We start from the raw sequence: 22,437 nt of genomic DNA, 5'->3' as shown, positions 1-22,437 counted from the left end.
GTTTAACAGAACAACCTTTGTATCCGCCAAACTTTAAATAACTCCCTCTAAGTTTAACTTTTAAATTTGTGTTCTATGTTGTTGATAATTAAAAATTAACTTTCATGTTAAATGTGTTTGAAAAGCGTCAATTATAAATTTCTCGTCTCATGTTCATTGGATATATATATTTTTTTTTATCCCAAATGGCCAGCGTGCAAATGCATTTCGGCGTAACTCGCATGCCTCTTCTTATATCTGGGTCAAGAACTGAGTTTAGATGTTACTGGAGGCCATGTATGGGCCAAAAATGAAGAAGCGCCTATCAAATGGTCAGGTGGTAAGTTCTGAGTTTAGCGTTAGTGCCCATGCCGCCAGAACCTCCCTTGTGTCTCCGTGTCTGCGGCCACCGGGAGGGGTGCTTCGGGGGCTGTTTTGCTGCAGTTGCCCGGCAGTCGGATTGACGGATGTGCTCTCGGAGAAAGATGTCACGCTTGAGATACTTTTTTTTCTCCTGAGCTCATGCCACGGTTTCCTCCATAATGAGGACATTGTTAAGCTTTTTAGCAGGCTCTTTCCAGAATTGGCGCTAAGTCCAGCAGATTTTGGCAGATTTCTATTTCTGTTTCTATTATGGAGATTTATACAGGGCATGGCAACTCAAGGGGTCCCCTGTGCTAAGGAAGAAACCAAATCAGCCACCTGAGCAAACGACACCTTTTAAAACATCCAAATCTACAGATGTTCACGGATTAGTGCCTCTGTCGGAGTGAGGCAAATGCAGAGGCGAAAGGAGTTCCATAGTTTTGGTGCCACATGTCTGTAAGAACGCCCCCTCTTTCTGGTGCGGCGAATCCGCGGTAACTGAGCCAGCCTAAGTAAGTGGCAGAGAGCAAGGACCTAGAAGCAAACTAAAGAGTCACACGCTGCTTCGGATAAGGAGGTCCCGCTTGTCAAAGTGCTTTATAGACCAAGTAAACTGCTTTGAATTCCAGTTCCAAGAGACCAATTCAAGATGATTATTTACAGTTGAAGAGTGGACCAATTCAAGATGAAGTAAGGCCTTTTTTCTATGATGTCAGTTCCTGTTGGACCATACACAAGGAGGCAGTTCTACGTAGAAGGTGCGTCGCAACACATATATTCCCGTTTTTGCTGTGTTTTTCATTCCTGTGTTTCCACTTCTCTCCCTGATTTTCGCTTATTGCAACTCAAACTTCTGCTGGATTCGTATCCTAATATTTGACTTGGCTCTTTTCATTCCCATTCCTTCAAGAGGAGTCTGGTGCTAACCATTCCCATCATTACTAACCTTCTTATACAATTAAGATTCATGAGACTGCCAAAGCATTCTTTTCCTTTTATGGATTTGTTCATCCTATTTAGGCCCTCTTAAAGAGAGAGTTGGCACCTTTTATGGATGCCATCTTGTCCAGGGTGGCACTGTGGCTACCTGGAGATTTGTTTTTTTCCCTCAGGCGGGCTAGAACGGGTTCAAAAAACCATTTACGATTTCAGTCATTGACAGATATTCATCAACGTTTTTCAATTAAATTGTTAAAAACAATCTATTGTAACCGTGCTCACTGGGGTCTAAGAAACAATTATATAGTGTTTGTAGAATATAAATTCATTAAAGCACCTGGAACAGATCACATGTATGTATATCTACCTAATGCACGTTATTTGATATATAAATAAAAGCCTAATATACTGTAACCAGTTCCAGTTATTAGTTTGTGACCAATAAAGCTATTTGACATGCATTTATAGGACTTGTCAATGTATGTGAGAGTCATTCTGTAGTTACTCTCGTATAAACATTTGTATAAAGGTTCTCATGCTGCTTACTCTTCATGTGTATTAACACAATAGTAATCCAGGATATGCCAAGAATATACGTCAATATAACTGTCCAAATTTCATCATACATCTTCCTTACTAAGGATGAGCAGGAGTAGATCACATCATAGTTCCCAGTTGCGGAGGGTGACAATGAGTGACTTTAGTAAAAGGTGATGCATTGTACTTAGCATGTTTTGGTTAGCCAGGTATAGACGTGGCAAAAGACCATCAGTTCATTTCAAAACCCCTCACCCCCTTGCAGGCTGCCTTTTGGAAAGAGTACCCAAACCTTGCACTAAAACTGGGAGTATGGTAATGGAAAAATTATTTATGGGAATCAGGACACGGACACTGGGAAGTGAGTCCAAAGCTGTGCATTAAACACAAGATAACAAGATTAGTGTTGCCACGAGTGGGGTTTCCAATCTGTGAACACTAGACGGCAATGTAACCCACTCAGGTTACTGAGATCTGCGGTAGTGCACGTCTCACAGGAGCCAAAACAGGAACACAGCTTTGTAAATTCAATATGGAGCCATCATTCTGTTATGGATTATTTTCCTAAATACTCTGGATCACTTTAGAGGTAAACTAAGTTTGTCAAGTTCGAACAGTGTAGTGTGGAGGGAGACACGCTTCATAAGGGAGTTGTGCAGTTTCAAGTAAACTAGACTCCAGCTTTGAAAATCCATATATTTGTTAACATATTGTCTAAAGGGAAGTGCACAATACAGGGCAACGAACTTTGATAGGTCTTGCAGCAGTGGCAGCATAAATCAGGGTGAAGGGACAATCATTTAACCTTTTCCCTCAGGAGGAGATGCCTACAGCCCTGCAAGTCTCCCCTCACTAGTCTTTCATTCCCATCTGTATGGGTCACAAATGGCATGGCTATGCACACTGATTGTAGCACAGGGTGAGTGTGGAGCCATGTACACGTTGGGTGGAGAAGGTAATTCGTATAGGTTTCAGTATGTGTGCATGGCAACAGAACATGGAGGAAGGAAAGGCTGTCCCCGTCTCTGCTGACCTGGAAGCTTGGACCTTTGCATCTTTTCCCTTCCCCCAATGTCTTGCTGCAGAGGGTTAGAGTGTCCTGTGGGTCAGAGTGTCAGATGCCTCCGTAAGTGCATTGCCTGCAGTGCCCCATTGTAACATACTCTATACTCTGTCCACTCCTCCAGTCTGATCTGCCTCACAAAGGATTAGGTCTTCTGTATGATAAACATCTACACCTGAACTACTTGGAACCAGTCCAGTAAGGGCTCCTCTCGTCCATGGCTCTGGCATGTCGTAATGATGCAGTGGCCAGACACCCTTGCCTCCAGGACTACCTGGAGAAAAAGTGTCCTGGCTGTTACGAGAAAGGGTTGCTGGACTGAATCCTCAAGAGAAGAACTGGCCTGAAAGCCGTTCATCTGAGTATCCCTTTAAGGATATTTATTGTGAGCTCATCTGCCCCGATCTAATCATAGACAGGGAAACTGCTGGTGTCCGGTCTAGTTTACCCCATTAAACATTGAGGAATTCCTCCATCTCCTTTCCAGGTTTCAAGATTTGGAGAGATTGATAAGTGAGGCTTCACTGATCTGAGATCTGCAACCCACAAAGACGCAGTAGTATCAGAGGTTGAAGCCCCAATTTGTGAAAATGTAGTTGCCTCAAACCCATGCCCATGGAGCTGTGGGCATTCCTCTGGCCTGGGAAAAACTCAACTGTGATAAGAGTCTTTAAAGATTCAACACATTTTTATAACACGATCCGGCATAGGAAAATACAGCTGTCACAATACCATATTTTATAGATTGTCAGCCTAAAACCATGAGGAACTTGATGTATAGACCCTGGGACTACCTGTAATCTCTCATTTTTATTGTCTCTTTGTTTCGGTCCTGAGTGGTCTGCACACAGGCCCTGTGACAAGCTGCAGCCTTTGAAGTGGCATGTCACTTCTTTAGTACAGTCGAATAGGCTCCTACATCTCCACGCGCAAAGTGTTAACTGAAAGTGTGTAACCACCTGAACTGCATATGAAAGGACTAAGGGTATGCCTGTGCGTTTGACTATTGGGTTCCACAGATCCAGTTTCAGGCTTGTGTTTCTGTTATGCACCATAGTAAGAGCATTGCCACTGAGACAGCATTAACAGGAATGCTGGGTTTAGCATTTAAACACCTTAAATGCATTTGGAGTCAGATCTCTGGCTAGGAAGGGGCTCGAGAGTTCTGGCTTACGTGGTAATTCTCAATTTATGAGTGTTACATAGCTTCATGTGTAATTTAGTGCTTTCTATTTTTTAAGTAAGGCACTAACTGCACATCACTGTATTAATGGGTATATGGATCTCTTACTGTATTCTCAGTTTCATGAAAACAGTACCTCCTATCAGTCTTGGTCTGCTCTTCCTCACTAGTCAGAAAGAATCAAGTGCTTAAGTGGAGGAATTGGTCATCCATTTGTGGCCCAATAGTACAAGGAACTAGGATACGAGTGGTCAGTAACCTCAATTTTCACAATTCAAACCCAGTTACCTCAAACTGCACACCACCAAGATGCCCGCACACACCATCAGATGCCCACACACATCCATAAACCCACAGAGTTCACTTGCCTTTCTGCATCCTCTTTGTCCCTTTATTTCTTATTGCTCCTTTAATATCTGTGGGGAAAAACTGCTCATGACACTAGAGAACACTTTGCAAATGGCCCACAGAAGAGAGAGTAAAGTAACACGGCTTAACGCTGACCTAGCAGTTTGTTCTCAATAGCAAACAGGACCTTGAAGCAGCTGTCGGCGGGCCTGCTCTTCCTTGACCCACAAGTAGGTCTAGGGTAGACGACAGATGCCCAAGCGCACTATCTGCAACAGCAAAAGGGGCAGCAGGCCAACCGTGAGCTCCCACAGGCCTCCACTTAAAAAACAACAACTCGAGAATGAAGCACACCCTGTCTGCTAACCGGTGACCCACGGCCCTGTTTGCTGGAGACACCAAGGTAGCAGGGCAAGTGGAAGCTGACCAGGTTTGGTTAAGCTGCGCCATTTTGCAGCCAGCGTCAAACGATGCATCACACACAAAATAAACACCATACATAATGTGCGTCAGGGTTTACATCTATAATGAATATACATGGAACAATCCACACTTTAAAGTAGATCAGAAAAACACAATGATACAATAGCATTTGTATTACCATATTCTAGCATCTAAGGAGTATGTTAAAGATGCCTCACATTTTAACGTAGTCTAACCCTTGCCATACATTCTTAATAACATGAAACAGGTTTGCACACACAGAATACCATATGATAAATTTTTCAATCTCTGGATTTTCATATAAATTAATTACATATGGAAAGAAAAAAATAAAATCTAATTTTGAACGGCAAAAGTGTGCACCACCAATGTACAATACATAAAGTACCATCATACAGTGGCACATGAAGTATGTTATACGTACAATAACTCATGACTATAACACAACGACCAATGATGTTCTCATTGTTGGTTGCACGGTTTTTGCAAAACGTCATTATTGGGGAAGCTTTTGGGCCCTTGTCAGTATAAAAAATGGCCAAATAATTGTGGTCTAAAAGCAGTTCACATTGCCATCGTTGTCCCTGACACTGAAGAGGGCGATTTTGTGTGTCAATGTACTCCCTGTGAAATGGAAAAGCCTGTCACTCACAGTGAACTTAGCCAGTGGCTGAAGTTGTCTGGCCCATTACCATAAGCTCTATGTTGTGATGTGTGGAAGAAAAACGTGAAGGACACCTTTACAGCCCAATTGATGAAGAGGGCTCCATATAGGTAGTATCTTAATTATATATATATATATATATATATATATATATATATATATATATATATATATATATATATATATATATATATATATATATATATATATATATAACATTTTAATAAAATCAAAAGGACTGGACTAACACCAGACCTAAATGACATACCCTTTGTGCATGCGCTATGCAAACACCATTGTCAATGGATTTTAAATAAGAAATCATTCATACAGCATATTACCAGTTAATTGCTCAAACCCATCTGTATCAAATTTGAAATGCTCATAGAACATACGTGGACCAGTGGTGTAGTCCAAAATGGATCAAAACGATCCAGCTTGGCGTTGAGGCTTTTGCCTCTACAAGGGGTTTGGGGTCGGTAGGTGCTCTTTGTGGGCCTGGTCATTTGGGGCCGGAGTTGTTTGGACGGACTGTCTGAGGGTGGGGGGTTGTGAGGGGGGGTCTCTGGGAGTTGATGTTGTGGGATGTTGCTGTAGTTGCAGGATTGAGGCTGCTGGATCTGGAAAGCATTTGCAGTGCACTGTGGGATGTGAGCGTGCAACTTCCTCTGATGAGATGCTCACTAACTGGAAGTTAATAACCTGGAATGTGCAGGGTTTGGGGCAACCAGTATGTGTTCTCCCTATATGCAGATGATGCTTTGATATACCTGCAGCAGCCTGCATACTCGGTCCCTATCATGCTGGCTGTCTTGTCTGAATTGGTGATGTGTCAGGGTTGAATGTCAATCATAACATATCTAAACTGTTTCCAATTGGGGGGCTGGCAGGGTGACAGGTGTGATACCTACCTCGGTTGGGTCTCTCCTGGGAGGTTACAAGTGTTTGTCACCTCTGGATCAAACTTGCACACACGTTTGTGAAGTTTGAACATCGGCAGAGTGCTAGAAAGGCTCAGGCCCAAGGTGAAGTTTTGAAATACCCTCCAGTTGTCCTTGATGGGAAAGCTGGCATTGGTGAAAATGATAGTACTGCTTCTCTGCTTGTATGCTTTCCAGGGGGGCAAGTCTGAGGTCCCTCGTAAGTATAGTATTTTGAAGAACTTGATAAACTGGTGATTGAGCTACTATGGGCCACAGAGAGGAAAAGTGTTAGCTTAGCGATTCTCAAGACCACCTGGCAGAATTGGGTGGGGCTTGAATTGCCATGGCTGGATCTTTACTACCTGGCAGCTCAATTACAACATGCAGTGCACTGGTTTGACGAAAGGGAGAATAGGGAGCAACATTTGTTGCGGGGTCCTTGAGACAGAGTTGGTACTTGATGTGAGGGGCAGGGGTTTCAGAGACTTTGCTGTTTGTGGTCAGACAGGTGTACAGAGCCTGGAAGAGGGTGGTTCATTGGGTCCTGCATGTAGCGTATTCCCCATCATGGTACTTGCTGAATGACTAGGCCACACACAGAGCTGTAGATCATATATATTTATTCCGTGGAGTGCACCTGTGAACTCCAAAATTCTAAACCAGGCCTTCATTACATTACATTCTAGGGATTATGTCACACTGATACGTAGTCCTCGGGGAGTCAGAACGGTTGCATTCTAAATCATGCAAGGCACTACATATCCCCCTCTCAAATGAAAAATTGAATTTTTTTTGCGAAATCATTAGACATACACAAATAGATATATACTTAGAAACATGTACAACTACACCTCTTTAATTAATCTTCTTGGCGCTTTGATCTGTCGACCTGATCTGGTTCCTAGAAGCTGTAAATGGTCGTCTTCAATGTGATAGATCGCCAATGATGGTGAGGAATCAGTGACAGTCACTGAGTTTTCAGAAACACCCTTTCTTTCACCATCTTGAGTTGAAAACCAATACAGGCCTGAAGTGAGAAGAGTCTCTGGTAATGAACTTCCCAGGTTGTTAGGGAGTCACCATGTGTCCTTTGGGAGACACTACTTGAAAAGGTTCAGTATCATAAGGAGCATCAAATGTTCTCTTGCGTATCTGTCGAGTGATCGCCAAATCTCCTTGCTTAAATGAGAGGTCTTTCACTTGTCGCCTCTTGTCTGCAGAGACCTTAATTTTCTGTTTTTGAAACAAGTCCCTTGTATGAATCATGTTTCACTACTATTTCTTTCTGTGGCCCATTAAGGTAACTTGGTTGCCATTGCTCTCCTGAACATCAAAGTCACAGGACTTTCACCTGTGGTCAAGTGGGGTGTCGAACGATAAGCTCTAAACGGTGACCTGTAAACGGTAAACTAGAGTTCAATGCTAATTCAAGAGTTGCACTCAGCACTGTTTTCTTTAGCGTACTCATAAAACACTCAACAAGTCCATGGGCCTGTTGCCATAGGGGTGTGATCTTCTGATGCTTTATGTCCCAATGCTCCAGAAATTCTTTAAATTATTTACAGTTGAAGAGTGGACCATTGTCAGACTTCACAATGGCTGATAAGCCCCACGTTGCAAGAATTATCTCAAGTTTTTCGATTACTCGCTCACATGTCATGAGTGAGAGACCTTCGATTAAAGGCAAATGTGAATATTCATTTACAATCACCATTAAATGATTTCCATTGTTAAGTGGACCAACAAAATTGATGGCTATTCTCTCCCAGGCATGTTTGGGGTGTTCTGACATGTTTACAGTATGTTGAGTGACTTTGGTTGACGGCAATTGCATTTGTGACAGGCTTTAGGTTCCTTTTCAATTCTTTCGTTTAGGTATGGCATGGAAACCAAACTTGGGCCCTCATTACGAGTGTGGTGGTCTCAAGACCGCCACACTCGCGATGGCAGTCGGACCGCCGCAGACAGGGCGGTCCGACCGCCCTATTATGACCGTGGCAGATGTGCCACAGTCCGACAGCCGGCACCATCAGATTGCTGCCTGACGAAAGCCTGGCAGTCTTGGCGGTCGCAATTCGCCAGGGCAGTGCTGCAAGCAGCGCTGCCCTAGGGATTACAAGTCCCCTTTTCGCCAGCCAACGCCATGCAAAGGCTGGCAGAAAGTGGGTGTTCGGAGCACCCATGGACAGCCATGTTGCACATTTCACTGCCCGAATTACGGGCAGTGAAATGCACAACGGGTGCTGTTTCACCAGACACACCACAACATTGCAGCCGGCTCGATTACGTGCCAGCGTCAATGTTGTGGTAAGTTTTCCGCTAGGCCAGTGGGCGGAAATGCTGTTTTCGCCCGCTGGCCCATCGGAAAACTCCTAATAGGGCGGGCAAAAGTCCTCCAGTCCTCCAGTACTGGCGGTCTTTTGCCTTCAGCGGCTTCGGCAGTCCTGTGAAAGGACCGCCGAAGTTGTAATCAGGTCCTTGGTCTCAGAGAGCTCTCTTTGATACAACAATACCACAATGTCCTTTTGAGCCACTTCTATCACCTTTTTGTCGTAGACTCTCTGGAATCAGGATCCTCAGTTCTTGCAGTATTACTCCTTCCTGAGTTATGGACAACTCATTGTGACATTTTTGAACGTTTGATACCTTCCATCATTACTGAGAGGTCAAACGTGTTTATTCCATGACTGATGTGTTATTATGGGGGTCATCACAACCTCGGCGGTCTTTTTTGAAGACTGCCGAGGGACCACCGTTGTAGTTCCCATCATTCAATTTGCGGTGGCATCTTGGCTTTCAGATTGCTGAAGATGGTCAGCAAAGCTTGATGATCAGTCAGTAGTGTAAAAAGATTTCCATACAGGAATACATGGAAATGTTCACAATCCTATACTACAGCCAAACCTTCTTTCTCAGGCTGTGAGTAAGCATGTTCTGCTTTAGGCAAACATCCACTAGCATAGGCCACAGTATGTCATCTTGCATTTGGACGTCCACTATGCTGTGCAAGTATAGCACCTAACCCAACAGGGCTGGCATCAACCACAATCCCTGTATGAAGCTTTGGTTTGAAGTACGCCATTTCTGTAGCACTTTTTGTGGCCTGTTTCATTCTCTTGAAACTCTTTTCAAATTCTCGTGACCATTTAAAAGAAACATTTTCTTTGTTAGCTCTCATACTGGAGCACTGACATTGGCAAAGTCCTTTATCTATCGTAAACAGTAGCTGCCTATTCCAAGATAAGAGCATAGCATGGAAACATCTTGTAGAGGTTCAGCATGTGTTTAAGTTTGTACTTTTATAAGATCAGGCGTCCTGCCCTCATCCGAAAAGATATGACCAAAGAACATCGGTTTTGTTGAACTCACACTTGTCTGCATTTAAAAACAAACTTGCATCATTGAGTAATTGACATACTTGTGTGAGGACTCGATTGTGCTCATTTTGTATAGCTCCAAAAACCAATGTCTCTAGGGGCTAAGTTTATAGCTGCAGGTTTTCTGGCCTAAAGATGGCTGGAAAAAAGACAGAGACACTTGGTGCATGTTTGAAAATGCTTTATTTAGAGATGGTTGTCACAATGATTTATAATGCTTTATTGAAAAGTGTTCTTCGTGACAGTTTGGCACTACTTTCTTTCAAAGTATTATGTACTGTGAGTCTAAGCAATGCTCTTTTCAAAGATGTCAACAATGCCTTACTCAAATGGTTGTTGATGCTGCTTTTAATCCAAATTCCTAGGAGACTGCAATGTTTTAGTAGTGATGGTATGGGCACATGATTGCAGTGTTTGACTATTCTTAATAAGTGCAGAGGGATTATGGTTACTGAAGTCAGTGATGGATTGAAGTATTACCATAACATGTGATTCAAATCTTGACATGATACAACATTGACTTAATATAACCTGAGACCCCCATTAATGGTTATGTGCTGTATTGTAAACAAAGGAGGTGTACTGTGAATTTCGTGGCCATGGCCATTTAGGGCTCAATGTAATGTTGCTAAAGATATTTTCACCAGCCTTAGGCATATTTGTAAATTACTGCATAGTATTGGGCAGTGGGTGTGTAATAAATGTACTTTTACTTTTCTTAAGGAAAAGCACAGACTGGCCAATTATTTATTGAGTGCTATTATTGCATGCCAGCGAATGGTGGTTACCAGACCACACCATTTCCTTTGAGTAGGCCTTGGACTGCTCTGCTCAGCTACCCTGAGAGAGTCATTCGCTACAATGTGGTGTTTTGTTCCCCGTGAGGGGCGAATGTGCACCCATTACTTGTGCGGGCCACACAACTAATGGCCTGTTTCCTCACAAGACTTGAAGAAAGATATGGCCCAAAACATTCTGTGATGCTGATGGAAGTAGTCCTACGCAGAACTAGTGTGACCTTAGCAGCACATCAACACACCTCAGGGCTGGTTGTATGTAGTCTTGTTTGTTAACTTTCAAGCAGTATTAGCTTGTTTCAGTTTCTTCATCATTTTGACTTGTTTTCGGAAGCTCTGAGTAACATCTGTTGTAGTGTAGTCAGTACTTAAACTACTGCCCATGTCATGATGTGGTTCCGGTGGAAGTATTACTATGCAGATCGTTTTAGTTGGTAGTGTGGTTCCTTGTGTCTTCACTGATTTTGGGTGCAAGGAAATGCCTCTTTTTGCCTGTTCATTCCCACATTTTTGGACTGATGCTGCTGGTTATTTGACTCTGAGTGTGCACTGAGGCCTGCTAAACAGACCTCAGTGCCAGTGTTCTGAACCTATACAGATTGCATGTCAAATTGGTTACATCCAATGAGCAAAGACTGACTTACTTATAGGCCCTTAGTATATGGTACCCAGGGCATCCTGGGCATGTAAGGCAGAGTGTCCACTCAAGGCTGCAGCACTGTTTGTTCCACCCTGTTTATGACAATGTACAAAATGTCTTCCAGTCTGTCACTTCAGACTGGAAGGACAGTGTTTACACTGCCAGCTCGACTTTGCCATTCAACCCATTGCCAAAGCCACTCTTTCCCTTAACGGTATATGTAAGCCTCTCCTAAGGAAGGGATATAGAGCCCTTTGGCAGAGAGCTGTGTATTGTTAAGTAGAACAAATAACTTTCTTATGACTTAACCGCAACACTTCTAACTTGTTATTTTGCTGTGGATAAGTTAGTAGCCTCATTGGCTTACACAGGCTAACTTCTGAATGGGACTACCTAACTGAGTCATGTAAGGTTTCAAACTAATTGCATCAAACCCGACCTGATGACCAGGTCGAATTTAATACCACAACTAAACTTTAGCAACTTTTACTCCAGCTAGCCCAGCGGCCTCACATAGGCCCTGACACACAGACAGCTTTCTGTCCCCCTGGGGAGACATGTGAAAGGACTGCACCTGCAGCACTTTGGGCTAGTAATGATTGGACTGTGCCTGCCACTCCTGGCTCAGGGAAAAGTTGATTTTCAGTCCCAGATCAAAGCAGTGACTCTGAGGATCAGTCGACTGATCTCCTGGAACCAGCTCCAGGGACATAAGAGCTGAAGAAACCCATACCAACAAGTTGGTATCCACCGCATAAGTTTTGCTACTACCAGTCTCTGGCCACCCAAAAGGACAAATCCGCGATAGCCAAAAGTTGCACCTGAGTATGCCTGATCCAGGAGTGCTATCCAAGAATTTCAGCCCAACCGTGGTGCAAAGGGACCAGTAGCCCAGCATCCGCTGGCCTGCTACTACAACGTAGAGGATTTCGAGGGACCACAATCTCTGTGTCCAAAATTTCCCCACTTTACCCATGGACTGCGGAGCAACCACAAAGACACCCCCATTGACTGCAGCACAACCGGATCATCCTTTGAGCATCTTTTGCCTGAATCCTCAGCATCAGGACCACTCCATTGATGTCTATGGCAGTTGTTCTGTGAAATTTGGAACTTGCCTTCAAACACCTTGGTGGCCAAGTAACTATCCAAAGTGTCCGCTCTGCCCCATATATCTCTGTCCAGTCAGAAGCGGCCATCCAGTCCGGGCCGGAGTAGTCAGACTAATTTTCCAAGCTTTTCAAAGGTTTACAAACTTTTGGTTGCCCAATGCTTGTTTGCGGTTGCTTTTAAAAGTGATAATATCTTCTAAAATCTGTATCTCTGGAACCCTCTGGTGGATTCTGTTCATTGAAGTCTCTAAAAATTCATAAAAATGTAATCTATTTTTATAAATTGGTGTCCGATTCTTGTGTTGTGTGACTTTCTTATTTTCTTGTTTAGTGCTGTTAAATGCTTTACACTGTTTCTTTACTAAGCTTTACTGCTCACAGTTTCAGCTACCCAGGGTCGAGATTAAGTTTAAGTAAATGAGTCTGACTGGACCCAAGATGATATTTGAAAGTTTACTGTACGACAAAGGCCCACAGCCACATAATATGGTACACCCAAATCCTCACATTGGGGTAAAGAAAATGTGAAGATCAATCACAGGTTCATCACCTTGATCAGAGAATAAGACTATTGCAGTGATTGCATCCGGCAAATATTAGATTCCTATATGGTGAATTGCCACCTAGAGTTAAGTATGTAACTGCCTTATTGAGGCAGAGTAACTTATATGTAATGTATTGTGCTGTGAATGTAATACCAAAAAATCAAAGGAGAGTAAAACCTTGCTATTCTAGTTCCAGAGTCTCACCATAAAGATCCTTGGAGACCCTCAACCACTAGTTCTAGCCAGTGGTGTATATAACCTCCACTGCTGTACTCTAGTGAACAGCTTCATCATAGGGTTCCCTAGCTGAGCATGAGGTAGTCCAGGTAGGTAACACCTTCACCAAGAAGGAGAATATCAGGATGGAGAAATTAGGTGGAATGTGTGGGAGTAGTTAAAAGTACCTCCTATACCGAAACACACAAATGTAAATATACATTGGAATAGGGGTAAGGTTAAAAAACCTGGAGTTGTATGAGGCATGCACTATTTATACTTCACATCTCACATCGGCGGTCTACATGTTTCAGCCATCTATGTCTTGTTTCAGCCATTTATGCCCTGTTAGGTCTGTTGGCTTTTGTCAGGGCCTTAAGAGATCAGATCCCTTTACCAACCGTGGGAACAAAGCCTTCCGGTACTTTTCAAATGTCCAGGTAAGCACATTCGCCTATTTAATTCAGTAATATTGTTTGTTGCCAATACCCTAAGGTAACAAGGAGAACAATTTAGAAAAACTTAATTTGAATATAATCTAACAAGTGGTTACGTTCAGTGTTTGCCCGGTATTTTGGTCCACCTTTTGTGCACCCAATAACAAATAGTGCAAAGTATAAATAACGTTCACCATTAGTGATGTGGATATATCTTATTGTACGTATCACATGAAGCAATCTTATGGTGAAAGAGGCTACGTTCTATATTCAAATTCATTTTTTCGGAATTGTTCTCCTTGTTTTCACAACGTATGGGACAAACAATATCTCTGAAGATACGTAAGTGAATGTCCCTTCCTAACCACCTCCTATTTTGTATTAAATATTCCCCAGTTTCCAGCTACTCCTTCAGGTCCTTCTCACATTTACTACCAAGTAGTAAATGCATGCATTTGGAAATATCCCCATAGAAAAGATGGGAAAGGTGGAGGTAAAGATTTCCACATTTAGGTTTTTGAGTTGCATTTTGTTGTAAGCAAGTGGTACCACTGTTGTACTAATTTATGTACTACAAAATGTAGTTTGTAAATCAATCCCACTGTATGGAAATTGCACAAAGGTTAATTTGTTGCTGCAAATGCACATGTTGGTCTGAATGTCTATAAGTCAGAGCAATTGTACATTCACTGTGAGGAATATACATTACTTAGTAAGATCTTTTTCCATTTAGGAAATATTCAGTGTGATCCCACTAACGATGAAGTGGACAACCTATAATCTATGTTAACTGCTTTGCTTGCCTTTACCTTCATGTTGTTACGAAATTCGAGTTCGTAATAGGTTTTTGGGTACTGTTTATGACATATTTTCCTCACACTGAACAAATATGGCATTGTTTGTTCTGTGCACACCCATATTATAGATTAATCCAGCTGTTATTAACAGTTTTTGGTCAAACAGAGCTGTATTTTTTTCATCTTAATATAAGCTTTTATTGCCATTTAAGAATGACTATGTTATTACAGCACAGTATGCAGTTCAGAAATGAATAGAATAACAATCCACCCACCCTACTCTGCTCCATCTGGATGATTAACAATCACACAAACCATTTTGAGGAGAGAACACATCACATGGATGAGGAAAGGTTAGGGGCCCACAAAATGCACATAGGTAGTATTTTGAAAGCCCTGTTCCTTATTCAAGGGACTGTATTTCTCCAACTCCATTGTTACCAACCCCCTTAGTTCACTGAGGCAAGGCATCTGGGAGCTCTAGAAGCTCACCTAGCATTACCCCCCCACCGCCTGCAGTTTGTCTGCCAGTTTATTGTCCCTACAAGTGCACCTCCTGTGACACTCCTCTGCCCCTGCTCACTCAGTCATATCATGCAGGCAGTCAGACACTTTCGGGGCTATAGGGGGACATACATCTAATGGCTACTCTAATTTTGGTGAGCACCAAACCAAGAAGGATAAACCTCCTACTCTGCTTATTTTCTTCGGAGTCAGTATCATCCCCCACTGGCATTGGCCAATATCCCTAGCTATAGTGACTGAATTCAAGGTCTCCAAGATGGTAAGCCAGTATGAAAATAGTAGGGGCGTCCCAAGAGCATATGAATAAAGTCTGCCCCCTACTGGCACAGCTAGCACAGGAGGAGCAATGTGCTGGATAAATTGCATACAGTGTGTTTGGGTGAGGTACACCTGGGGGACAACATTGCATTAGAGTCATTTGAATCTTGAGTTTGTAGACGTTCCATTCACCCCCATGTGGACGCCCTCCCAGTCTTTAGCCACAAGAGGAGCCCCCAGAATCTCGTGCTGCCTGTCATGCACAGGCAAGGCGCCCAGAAGCAAATTCTCCTGCAGTGCTCTATAGATATGCGTAGTCGATGACTGACCCCCAGCCATGTTCAGCAAAGTTCCCAGAGTCTGAGATTCCTGGGGGTCGTCAGGGAAGGACAGTCATATCCTGTGTGCCATCGCCACTATCTTGGCAAACTGTAGGAACTGACCCATCCCTAACGCAAAAGAGTTCACGTCATCAGCCAAAGTGATAAATCTATCATTGGGGTATAAATCACAAAAGGTGTCACAACCTCCTGCATGCCATCTGTTCTTTGACAGCGACCTGGCACTGAACGCAAATGGACATAGCGTCCAGATGCACATATCAGGAGAGAAAGGAGCCCTACGCAGTCTTGCATGATTTAGAACAGAATCTTTCTGATTCCCCGAGGACTCCATATCAGTGTGACATAATTATCATAATAGAATGTAATGAAAGCTTGGGTTAAAATGTTGGAGTTCACAGGTACACACAGAGCAATAAAGATGTGTGATTTACAGCTCTGTGTGTGGCCTAGAAATTCAGCAGGTACTAGGCTGGGAAAGAGGCTACAACTGGCAATGAGATAGGAGATAAGTAATCTGGAGAAGAAAGTGCTCTCCTGGAGAGTTTGCCGAGGTCCAAGCAAACTGCTTGTAAATGACAAGTGTGACTTTGTCAAAGTGCTGAGGCGATGTTTGACATATGTGAAGTCAAAGCGCAACTCCAGCCAATGTGAAGTGTGTAAATGGAAAGAGAGCTTCATGGAAAAGTCTCTGCATCGTTGGTCAAGAAACTACAACCAAGATCCTGCAAAAATGTATTGAACTGGCATGTGAAATAAAGTTATACATTAATGCTGAAGGCGGATACAAATAGGCTTATACAGTACGGATAAAGACAATTATAAGTGCCATATATTACTAAGAATAACAGTACTGGCTGCCAGAACAAGCAAAAAAAGAAGCATACTGCTGTTACTCATACCAGTGTCTTGCTAAGTAGAGCATTATGACCTCATGACCAGGGGGTAGACCCAAGAGAAAGCACTAGGGTTGTCCTTACTGAACTGTCCAATACCTGAAGCGGGAACTCATTAAAGCTGCTGGGTGGCGGCTCGGAACAACTGCTGAGGTCTCCATGAGTGACGGGGCTTTAATGGAGGCAAAGAACAAGGTCAAAACTCCAAAGACTGTCCTGGATGACCCGGCGGCTGAAACATCGTTGAGCCTCAGTGATGATGCAGATTCCCAGGGACTGTCAGCAGTAGTTCACAGAGCTCCACCCTTGAAGTAAGCCACTCTCATGGACAGTTACAATGCTGCCACCTTCCTAAAACCCCCATCACCATTTGACACCGCCAAAAAGCAAAATATTGGCTATAGCTGGACTGCAGGAACATTTGAAGATTTCACAGATGCCTTTGAAGAAACTGATAACACGAGGATTATCAAATATCTCCAAAATCTTGCTGTTGATGTGTGAAAGAAGTCATAAAGATAATGCAAGAACTGACGAAGAAGTCACATACTGTCAGATTAAGAATGCTTTGAATCTCAAGTTTAATCCAGTATCAAATGTTGACTACAAACAATATGTTTTCAGTTAAGTAAATCAAAGAGTTGGCAAGACAATCATTGAATTTGTGGAAAAATCGACAAACTCATCAAACACTGTAAGTTCAACTAATTTAATGATGGAGAAGCTAGGAGGCTTAGAGTGATCGATGGATGCTTGTACGGTTCATTCAGAAAACAAATGCTGAGAGAAACTCTTAGTCTGGAGTGATTGTTGATAGCAGCCAGAGCTGAGGAAATTGTCTCGCCATTGGCCAGATATGCAAAGGCTGTGGTGAAGAGCACCATTTTTTGACGATGCTCAGAGCGAATGTAAAAGTAAGTGTGTCATGGTGTGAAGACAAAATGGCCACCAGAACATTCCAGAAGCAGCATTTGACGGGTTATTAAAAGGCCAAGCGACAACAAGTGTACACTTGGGTTGCATCGACGGCCATGAAGAGTCGAGGTCTGTCACTTTTGCACTCCATTATCATATAAACCAAGCAAAAAATTGCATTACTTCCAGTGGGGATCCCCAGGCACTGCACTAAACCAACAGGTACAAGTCAGACCTACCCAAAACTCGCTCCTGTTATTATTGCTCAGACCTATATCAGGAGCATACCTGCTGTCCCCTTGCGTTTAAATGCTACCCTCATCATTTAAAACGCCACAACGTACAGACATACAAAAGCTACAATCAGAGGGACTACAGTTCTATATTACACAGTTTTTCCCTTTTTTTTTGTTTTCCCCTTTCTTGTTAATGCATATCAGCAAAGTGAATTTTGTTTGCGCAGTATGAAGTACATAAATATTAGAGAATATATATAAGTGAAGAAACTGCACACTTTTCTTTTTTGTAATAAATATAATGCATTGTCAGATTTTGCACCTTGTTCAATAAACAGATTAAAAAAAAAACGAAGAGTCGAGGTCTGTTTATAACAACAGTGAAACATAAGAAAACAAAAGTACAGGCATCAATCCATATGCTTCAAGGTACAGTGGAAAGTGCCTGCTTGCTCAGTTTCAACACAGCTGTTGACACAGGACTGATTTCAGTGAAATACAACATGAAAGCATATCACGAAATAGTAAGATGATTCCCTTCATTGTTTCAGAAAGTAAAAGACTTTGAAAGTAAAATTGCATATTAATGACAATGTCTGTCCAGTTGCTCAGAGACATAGATGAGTTGGTTTTCATTTACAAGAAGCTGTTGAAAAAGAACTTGAAACAATACTTAACCATGACATTATTGAACATTCCACTGGTTCAATACCATGAGCTTCTCCCATAGTAGTAGTGCCTAAAAAGGACCATGAAAGAGCTGTGTACATATGCATTGTCATGCCCCTGGCAAACAAAGCTATTGAATGAGAATGACATTCAGGACTGCACATTGATGACATGATCACGCAATTGAATGGTACCAAAGTCTTCTCTTCACTGGATTTGAATAAAGGTTATCGTCATTTAGAACTTGAAGAAAGCTGCAGATATATTACAACCTTTCCTACACATGTTGGTTTGTTTACATACAAGAGACTTAGGGCCTGAATACAACCTTAGCGAATGGGATACTCTGTCACAAACGTAACGGATATCCCGTCTGCCATATTACAAGTTCCATTTTATCCTATGGAACTTGTTAAAAGGCGGACGGGATATATGTCATTTTTGTGATGGAGTATCCCATCCACCAGAGTCGTAATCAGGCCCTTAGTTTTGGTGTGTCAGAGGCTGCAGAACTTTTCCAAGACATCGTATGATACATCATGCAACCTGTTGTGAATGCATTTAACTGTAAAATGTAAAAACTGAGCGCTTGGAAATTTAGGCAAGACTTGGGATGGACGTCATTTTATAGACCCGCCAGACTTAGGATCAGTTCTTTACAAAAGATTCTTGGGCGGCATTGGGGGAGCTGCGGGGCTTTCCATCCTAAGATGCTTTAGTAAATTTCAGCCCCGCAGGGCATTATGGGGTCCTCCCTCGGAAGCGTACATATGTCATTAGTGGCTCCAGCCACTGCCTCTGTTATGTGACGGGACCCTCCGCCACAGGGCTTCATTTTCATGTTTTTTTATTTTATTTTAATTTCTTGGTGTGCTTAGTCCCACATGGGCACCCAGCATGCTGCCAATGTTTTGGGTAGCCCAGGGAGCCCATCCCTGTCTGCCTGTGCCAGTTTTCCATACAGGCAGCATTTCCTAGCGCTTCTCTCTCCCTGCCCGCTCATACGTGTAGGCGCTGGCTGATGTGATGGCCGCCCACTCCCCTCAGATAAGGCACTGGGAGTAGGGCAGGTGCACCACAGATGGGGGGAGTATGGCGGCCTCCCCTCCTCCCACCTCACCCTCAACCCAAGCCACCCCCTGTCCTCCTCTTCATGGTTTGGGATCCTGGGCCTCTCCTCCTTTATTCGTGGGAGCGCAACAGTGATTTCCCATGAAGTGGTGTATGTTGGGCCCAAAGTAGGGATTTGAGGCTGGCCTCTCAGAGGGGCACAGTGGCGCTTCCTGCATCCTTGTAGTGGTGAGTAGGGCCCAGAGTTGGGGGTCCTAGTCTCCATTATCAAAATCCTGTCCGGGGGTTGGGATCCCTGGGCCTATGGAGCTCTGGAGAGAGGGGGGGTCACACGCACGTCCCCTCCCAGGGCTAATTTTCGCAAAGATTCCTCATGGAGACCCCTGGATCCTATCCTAGCCTGGTGGTTTGAAGGATTTGGGCAGTGGAACTCCATGTGCTCTGTGATTGCGCTGGGGGAATCAAAAGTAAAATCCTTCTCCTGCTTATATCTCAGGCCCCAGGGACCGTATTGTTTTATCCCTGGGTCATTTTGCTCCTGGTGGTGAGCCCTTCCCACCTGCAGTGCTTTCTCCTTAGGCTTCTTGGCATCTAAAGTGGCAAAGTTCACAGGGAGCTGGTTTCACTGGCTCCCTATGCCAGCCTTTCTCCTTTTTCTCCTCTGGTGCTTCTCTCCTTCTCGTCGCAGAAGTCCAGTTCTTACACCAACTAGTCCTCAAGGAGTATATGGTTATCAGCTTCCCCGGTCTTGGGAGAGCACTGCTGGTACTTGGGGCAACTGTAGTTAGAATCCTTAGTCCAGATGGATATCAGGGTGCTCTTCCTTCCAGTTGTCCATGTCTGCCGCCTCCAATCCGTGTCCAGCAGAAAAACACAACCAAGAGAGAGAGAGCTTTCCCCCTTGTGTAAGACCTTTTAAGTGGGGGCAGAAGGTTCTAAGAGCAAGGCACCTTTGACTTATCCTGGGTTGGCTTATCACCTCACCGCCCTAACCATCCTGCACAGCATGTCTGAACAATTAAAAAAGGCATCACACAGGAGTCACTGGTCACATCTCCTTTGGGAACCTCAGTTCTGCCCCTCACTGACATCACTGCCAGGGCCTTTCCAACCAAATTTTCAAAGGAGAGTCTGGTCCTGTGTTGGGCGCAGAGATCTGAGCTACCTCCTGTGATCAGTTGGTTTGTACTAGTCCAGGCCTGGTACAATGTGACAACTGATTGATTGATGCAGATCCTTCATTCCACACGCCTTTCCTCCTCAGGAGCTGAGTGAAATACTGATAATTGCTCCCTTTGTGTGGGGAAGCCCTTGTTCCTGCTGCTGGAGAGAATGTAATGAACTTGGCGCAGCAGGATGACAAAAGGACTAATAACATCTGATGTTAGATGTTATTTATTGTGTTGTATGGCTTTGAATTGACTGTGCTAGGGCACACATCTGTTATATTAGTTTCAATATGGCATTTCCTGGGCACCCCATGTATTTAATTGAAAAAACATAAAGAAGGTTACTTTCAGGTTCTCAAACTGTGCACAAGTACACTGTAAGGACCTACAAACGCCAAGTACCTGGGGCTTGCAATGAGGTCCCACTATTAAATAAAATAAGAAGATCCCCATCACCTCCTGCCCAAGAGCACCATGTGGTTGGGCACAGCCTACAGCAACAATCAAGCACAGACAGACCGTGCATTAGTCTCCATTCACACAAGCCTGGTTAGAGATTGGGCTCAGATAAAGCATTGTTGCTCCTGACAAAGCAACAAAAAACGAATTGTGCTGTTCGGCTTGACTCAAAATCCACAAAATCAATCATCTAAGCCAGCCTGGCACTACAGATGCCCCCTTCCCCACACCACCACATGCTGTCAAGTTTACCGTAATACATAAAAGTAACCTACTGTCTGATGCTCGGAAATAAAGGACAATTGATAAAAGTAGCCATGGCTAGTCTGTTATTACAGGGGGGTCTACCTTCCCTCAGGGACGCTAGCCCAGCCCCTGGCAGACACCACACAGTCGCTTTGCACAGGTATCCACCGTGTCCCCAGTTAGAGCCTTACCTATAGAAGTTACAGCTGCAGACCCCTGGCCGGAGCGGATCTTCATCCCACACAGCGCCCGTCCCTAGACTGAAGCAGCAGCACTTCTCACCACATCGCCTGCCCAAAGGCTTCCTGTCTGCAGAGGACGCTTCAGAGAGCGCAGCTCTGGTCACGCCTCCTCCTGTCAGGTCGGCCTCGATGTCTTCAGCACCCAGATGTCCCTGCTATCCTGCAAGACAATGGAGTCCTGCGCTTAAGACTCGGCATAAAGCTGCCTTATTACAAACTAAGCTCGTGCTTTGGGAAGGAAAATACTTGAGTGGCAGAACTTCAAAGCTCTTCGTGTGTGGTCTAAATGATGACGTCTTCATTAAAAACACTATAACATTCCACAAGGGAGGAGCCAGAAAAATAAAATGTCCCCCACTTTGAACCACATGGCTTTAAACTTGCGAACAAACTGAGAGATCGTGGCAATTTCTAAGTAGATCTTTTAAAATTGTTTCCCCTCCCTTGTGGAAAAAAATGTGCAAAATGGTGCTTTTTACAGCGCGGTTTTCAAAGAACTTAGCCAAACGCCTGCATGTTTACGAGACCTTCCCTACTTCGTTTCTTCCTGCCTTCTTAACCTTGTGCTATCCTTTCTTCTGTGGCCTTTCTTTCCTTTTATGCTGCATTCATTTTCCCTTCTCTATTTTCTCCGTTACTCATTATTATCTTCTATCTTTTTACCTCTCCTTCTTTATATCATGATATCTTTTCTACTATGATAGTCTTTCCGCTCTTCACCTCGCTCTCTTTTAATGATTTCGATCTTGCTTTCCTTTTGACCGTTCTTCTTTGCTTCCATCTCTTCTAGCTATTTTTCTGCCCTTCTTTATTTCATTTTCTTTCCCCCTCACCGTCTTTTCTTCCGTCTCATACCTCATTTATTATTTTCATTCCTTACTTGTCATTTTCCTGCACTTCCCACTCCTCTTCTTTTCATTGTGCCTTTCTTTCTTTAATCCATTCTTTCTCTTTTTCTACTTTTCATTGAACTTCCTACTTTTTTCACTCCCTGCCTCTCATTCCTTATTTCCATATTTCTGTCTCTTTATTTCACTTTGGTT

General features: G+C 43.5%; 1 long non-coding RNA gene across 1 annotated transcript in view; it reads right to left on the bottom strand.

The window, feature by feature from the left end:
- LOC138285781 (uncharacterized) overlaps positions 1-21,477 on the bottom strand; it is an 85,994-nt gene extending 64,517 nt beyond the window's left edge. Inside the window, exon 1 of the long non-coding RNA XR_011201643.1 lies at positions 21,344-21,477. This is a non-coding gene — a long non-coding RNA (uncharacterized lncRNA). The remainder of the gene's footprint in view (positions 1-21,343) is intronic.
- Between the last annotated feature and the right edge of the window lie 960 nt (positions 21,478-22,437).

This window comes from Pleurodeles waltl, chromosome 3_1 (assembly GCF_031143425.1).
Source record: "Pleurodeles waltl isolate 20211129_DDA chromosome 3_1, aPleWal1.hap1.20221129, whole genome shotgun sequence".
In the NCBI taxonomy this organism is placed as follows: domain Eukaryota; kingdom Metazoa; phylum Chordata; class Amphibia; order Caudata; family Salamandridae; genus Pleurodeles; species Pleurodeles waltl.
This window is presented reverse-complemented; position numbering and strand designations above follow the sequence as displayed.